The sequence below is a fragment of the Vicugna pacos genome, chromosome 5 (assembly GCF_048564905.1).
Source record: "Vicugna pacos chromosome 5, VicPac4, whole genome shotgun sequence".
NCBI lineage: Eukaryota > Metazoa > Chordata > Mammalia > Artiodactyla > Camelidae > Vicugna > Vicugna pacos.
The window spans coordinates 24,144,198-24,150,862 of record NC_132991.1 but is presented as its reverse complement, the minus strand read 5'-3'; positions in this window follow the sequence as shown (position 1 = coordinate 24,150,862).

The following is a 6,665-nucleotide window of genomic DNA, read 5'->3' as shown; positions in this document are numbered from 1 at the left end:
CAACTTAAGTGTCCATGAACATATGAATGCATAAAGAAGAGGTGGTGTATACATATACAATGGAATGCTACTCAGCCATAAAAAACGAATGAAGTTTTGCCATCTGCAGCAACATGGATGGATTTGGAGGACCTCATACTAAATAAAATAAATCAGAAAGAGAAAGACAAATGCTGTATGATATCAGTTATATGTGGAATCTAAAAAATACAACAAACTAGTGAATGTAACAAAAGAAGCTGATGCACAAGTATAGAGAACAAAACAGTAGTTACTGGTGGGGCTGCAATATAAGGGTGGGGAAGTGGGAGGTACAAACTACTGGGTGTAAGATAGGCTCAAGAATGTACTGTACAACGTGGGGAATATTTTATAATTGTAAGTTGAAAATAACCTTTAAAATTGTATAAAACATAAGTAGAAGATTTTGTGTTATAGTCTGCCAGTGCTACAGTCTGAATGTTCATGTTCCCCCAAAATTCATATCCTAAAATCCTAGCACAATGTGATATTAGTCAATAGAGAACTTTGGGGTGATGAGGTCATGAGGGCAGAGTCCTCGTCAGTGAGACGGATGTCCTTATGAAAGAGACTGCAGAGAGCACTCTTGCCCACGTCCATCCCATGAGGACACAGTGAGAAGCCTGCAGCCTGGAAGGGGGCCCTCACTCGACCCTCCTGGCACCCTGATCTCAGACTTCTACCCTCCAGAACCGTGAGAAATATTTCTGTTCTTTATAAGCTACCCAATCTATGACAGTTTGTTATAGCAGCTGAATGAACTGAGACAGACTGGTACCTTGGAGCACACAAGTTATAAAGATGAACAAGATACAAGTAAACCAAGCAATTATAGTTCATGTGTAGGAACCATATTTCAAGTGATACTGGGTTGAAAAATTGAACAAAATTCCACTTCAGCATCAAACATTCCCTCATTTGTTTCTTTTCCTTCTGAGGCAGATAAATAAAAGCTTAAATGAGGTAAAACTTTAATAATAAATGATTGAAAAACATGTGTCTGATGGAGACAGGAACACTGCCAATTTCTCTGACATAGCTTAGGCTCTCAGGACTCAGAATTATTTTCTTCTGTATACCCTTACAGCACATCATATCCCATAGTAATTAAAACTGGCAACTCACATGTACTTAGCAAGAGAGAAGAATTTGATCAAAAATGTGTAACTTTGACGTTTCCTATCAACCACATACATTTATTAGGCTTTATTTTTTGTTAGTATCAAAATCTATTGATTCACAAGATAAATATTGACCTGACCTTGCCTTCACCTCAGTTTATATTTACTTCTTAAGTCAATAAATCTAGAAACTGATCTGACAGCAGTCAATATTAGTTTAAAATTCTTAAAATAGCAGCTTTGCTGTAAGGTAAGAATTCAGTATTCTACAGATGCTGCCTAGAAGAAAGAAAAAGCACTGTAACTTACCAATTTGCTATGTAAAATTATTTCTGCGTCATCTGGTTTCAAATACAAGGATCTCACTCTTGCCAAAGAACATCTCTACTTTAATATATCTTCTACTCTCTGACCCAAAGTATTTGAAATACTTCAATGGCTAGTGGCAATTGAACACCAGTGTCTTGCTTTGATTCTAATTATAATTAAGCTATATAATCATTCTCTAAATGACTGATGCTTCTGTTGGGCCTAGTTCCCTCTGGACTGAATTTTACCTAGAGGTATAATAAATACAGTCAACAGTCATCCTGGACTTTGGAACTTAAAGCAATAATACATTTGTTACCTCATTAATCAGCTTGTTTTTACCTTTTCAAAGTCTACGAGATATAAAACCACAGGTCAAGATTTGCATATATTTATCCTAGAGATGAAGGAGGTAAGCTTAGGGGCCTGGTCATAGCCAAAGCAATGTATTCTACAATTTATTACTTTTTTAAGGCCATAGCCCTCATCTTTTACTTACACTATGTCCCAGTGCTTTGGGGGATGGATGACATACTCGTACTTCAGAATCCCAGGATGAAATCTTCTAAAATCTATTTTAAAAACCTGAACTTCAATTTTCCACCTGAGTAACACAAACAAGGACATTTTGTTTTGGAAATAACCTCTACCCAATTATGTTCTAAAGAAATAGGTTGTGATATTAAGTATTTTTAATCAGACAACCATTTAGGAATTGAGTCTAAATATCATAGGGACAGATGATGAGGTTAAAAAAAATGTTATGCAGTTTTTATTTCACCAGTTAAATGCATCCTACTGTAGGACCTTTCAAAGTGTAATGTGAGATAGAAGTTATAAATAATCTTATTAAAAAGTTTAGTCTATTCTTAGTGAATGACCATCTAACTAGAGAGCAGTCATGCTAATTGGTCAAACTCTGCAAGGGAGAGAACAATTGCTTTAGGAAGTACTGACACCCCACTTGAAATCACGTTAGAAAGCCTAGAGAGTGCAAAGTTAATAACCCTTCCAATAAATTTGAAAGTTTTTGAGGATATGTCTTGTTTATACTCACAGCATTCAACATTACGACTCTCAGTAAATCCATATGCTTACCAGTAACAAATTTATGCAGATGATTTTTTTTCTACCTTACTCAACCAACTTCGGTGGTTTTTAGTCAAATGCTAAATCTAGATGTGGAAGAGACTTAGTAAATATAGCAGCTAACTCTATCATGAAAAGAAGCCTTGTTGGTAAACATCAGAGTTGTAAGGTTAGTAGTATTCTTTCTTTCATTAACTTTTAATCCCACTGTTCTTAGAAGCTGCTAGTTCTTTTTATCATGAACTGTTTCTTATAATCTATTCCAGCTCTATGATTGTGTGTTCATACTGAATTCAGCATTATGAGAAATATTCATTATAGTACCTCACTGAAAAGATCATGTAGATGAGGTTATTTTGAAATGATCAGAATGTAATTTGTAAAAACTATATAATGGATAAGTTTTGATAGGATTATTATATATTTTCTTTACTTTTTGTATAACTAACTCATGTTCAGAAGGATAAAAAAAAGTTCAAGGGAAGTCCTCATCTAATTATTCAGTTCTCTCTCTTTTCACAGATCTAAAAAACTGAAAATGGTTAGAGAGAGACAGTTTTCCAGAGAACTGGCATTTCAAATTTGACAAAATGAATTCTCCTCTTACCTAGAATTCTCTATATTTTTGTACTTGGTTCTGGTTAACAGAGTGCTGCTTACAGTATCTCTCATTTGTGTAAGTGAAAAATAACTATGTTTTTATTACTTAAAATATTACAAAAAGGGACAATATGCTAAAAATATGCAGTGAACAAATATCATCTGTACAGACTGGAAGAGAACCTTCATAAATTAACCTTATTAGTGCATTACTGTAAGCGAATGCCAAAAAAGCTCCTAATTTGCATTAAGATAGATTTTTCAGGTTGGCTGCATGATTTAATTAAAGAAAAGATTAAGAATCATTAAACAAGCTGCTCTACCTTGCAATAACAGAATTCATATCTGATTCAGGTTAACGAAAACACAGATGGTGATTCAGTAACTGTTGAGTTGCTGTAACAGAATGAAAATGATCCCATTAGTTCTCTGGAAATGTGAGGGAATTTGGAAATTAGTATGCAGATACATTGTATGGTGCTAGACAGCTTGGTCTGCTCGGATCATCGCTGATTATACTTTGTTTGGGTTGGCAACACTGAACTTAATAAATGAAAAAATGTTCCAGTATACCACAGTTGGAAACTGTTCAAGGTTGAAATAGGTGTGCAGGCTTTCAAAAGGAGAGAGTTAAGTAAACAAATGTCAATCAACTCAGAGCTGGCAACTTTTTTTTTCCCCTCTGAAGAATATGTCTGTTCTTGAGAAGCAAGTGTCATAAAAATGGAAACCCTTTACTGGATACATATGTCCGTGTGGTATTTATTATCACAAAAGTATTTTAAATGCATAGTATCAGTTTGGGGGAGATGTGCAAGCGTTTTAATAGCTTTTTTTTTTTCCCCTGGCAGAAATAGAAAAATTCAGTCACTATGAGGATGATCATATTTTTCACAAAAAGAGATCAATATAATTCTGATGGAAAATGTTATGACAGGATAAAAAAAAGTGTAAGTATAATGGCTATTGAAAGCTTAAAGGTGTCAATAAGAACCACAAAGTAATCCTCAAGGAGCCTTCTGGGAAAGAACAACTTAAACAAGTAGCACAGTCAATCACGGCAGCTGACAGAAACGGCCACTGCATTCAAGATCTCAACTACACACGCTGCCTCCATTTCTAACACCTGGTTCATACCATCAGTCTGAGTGCTCAGCGTCTGACCCTCTGGAATGAATCTCAGTGACTGTGTAAAAGACCCATCTGGACAGAGGTCCTCAAAGGCAGGCAGCAAATGACCATGTTCCGTTAACACGTTACAGTAAAGCAGATACAACAGCAGCGCAGTTTAAGTTGATTTGGGTCTTGTGATTTCCTAGTGACCAACTTAAAGGCCAGAACATTGATCATGTGGACTGCTCAGGGGGTTATCACGAAAATGGAGGTGAGATATTCTCAATTAAAATGGTCCCTGTTTATTGTGTGCTACAGTCTTTCCAGATATTATACTACACCAAGGACTTTATCCTCTATAGAGGCACACCACCTTAAAACATTAAAAAAAAATGGACACTATATAACTCTTGGACAACCCATTCTTTCAGTGTGATAATACTAATCTCATGGAAAACATAACCTCATTTTTGTAATTAGCACAATAATGCTTTAAAGCAGATTGACTTTCCTCTGGCCATTCATTTCATTAAACTTTGAAAATAGAGATACTATTCATTTCATAAAACTTTTAAAAAAGATGTATCACGTTTTTACAAAACTTACTAAAAATTGCAGTCTATAATGCATAATAGCTTCAACACCTGGCAACTTTTAAAAGTATATATGTTATTATAAACATGAGTGTCTTAGTTACAGATGACACCCCCATAGTTCCTCTATTATAAGCCCCTTTTTAGGGCCTTCAAACTAGATTTCTAAGAAAACAAGACTATTGAGAAGAAATGCTACAGCATACTTTCCATGCAGGACAGGATACAAATTCAGTAATTCTAAAAGCCTCTATTCCTTTTAGCCCCAACTTTATCTGCTTTGTCTTCTTTAAGGAAAAAAATCCATGCCAGTTTCCTCAAACACTGTATTGTCAAGAACAATACTGGACTTCATGGAGGAATTCTACCAAATATATAAAAAGAATTTATACCTATCCTTCTCAAACTATGTCTAAATACTGAAGAAAAGGAAAACTCCCAAATTTATTCTCCAAGGCTAATATTACCCAGATACCAAAACCAGACAAAGATATTACAAAAAATAAAATTACTGGCCAATATCTTTGATGAATGTAGGTGCAAAATTCCTCAAAAATATAGCAAACTGAATCCCACAGTACATAAAAGGGATCATATATCACAATTAAGTTGGCTTTCTTTCAGGTTCATGAGGATGGTACAACATACTCAAATCAATCAGTGTGATATACCATATTAAGAAAAGGAAAGACAAAGACCTTATGATTGTCTCAATTGACACAGAAAAAACATCTGACAAAAGTTAACATCCATTCATGATAAAAACTCTTGAAGTGGGTATAGAGGGAACATATCTCAATATAATAAAGACCATTTATAACAAACTCACAACCAACATAATGCTCAATTAACAGTGAAAAGCTGAACACCTTCCTGCTAAATTCAGGAAAAAGACAAGGGTGACCACTCTCACTGCTTCTATTTAACCTAGTATTGGAAGTCCTACTCACAGCAATCAGACAAGAAAGATAAATAAGAGATCCAAATTGGAAGGAAAGAGGTAAAATTGTTACTGTTTGCAGACGACAGGATGCTTTATATAGAGAAACTGAAAAGTCTCCACCCAAAAACTATTAGAATAAATGAATTCAGCAAGTTTGCAAGATACAAGATTAATACACAGAAATATGTTGCATTTCTATACAGTAATAATGAAGTATCAGAAAGAAAAGGTGAAAACACAATCCTGTTTAAAATCACATCAGAAAATACCTAGGAATAAATTTAACCAAGGAGGTAAAAGACCTATACACTGAGAACTATAAAACACTGATGAAGGAAATTGATGATTTAATGAAACAGAAAGATAGTTCTTGGATTGGAAGACATTTATTAAAACGGACATATTACCCAAAGCAATCTGTAGATTTAATGCAATCCTTATCAAAACACCCAGGACATTTTTCACTGAACTAGAAAAGATAATTCTAAAATTTATATGGAACCACAAAAAAAAAAACTCCAAACTGCCAAGGTAATCCTGAGAAAAGAACAACACTGGAGATATAACCCTCCCAGACTTCAGACTATATACTACAAAACTACAGTAATGAAAACAGCATGGTATTGGCATAAAGACAGACACATAGATCAAAAGAACAGAATATCAAGCCAAGAAATAAGCTTAAACACCTATATGGTCAATTAATTTCCAACAAAGAAGGCAAGAATATACAATGGAGAAAAAAAGTCTATCTAACATGTGGTGCTGGGAAAGCTGGAAAGCCATGTAAAACAATGAAATTAGAACATTTCCTCATACCATATATAAAAACAAACTCAAAATCATCTAAAAACCTAAACGTAAGACATGACACCA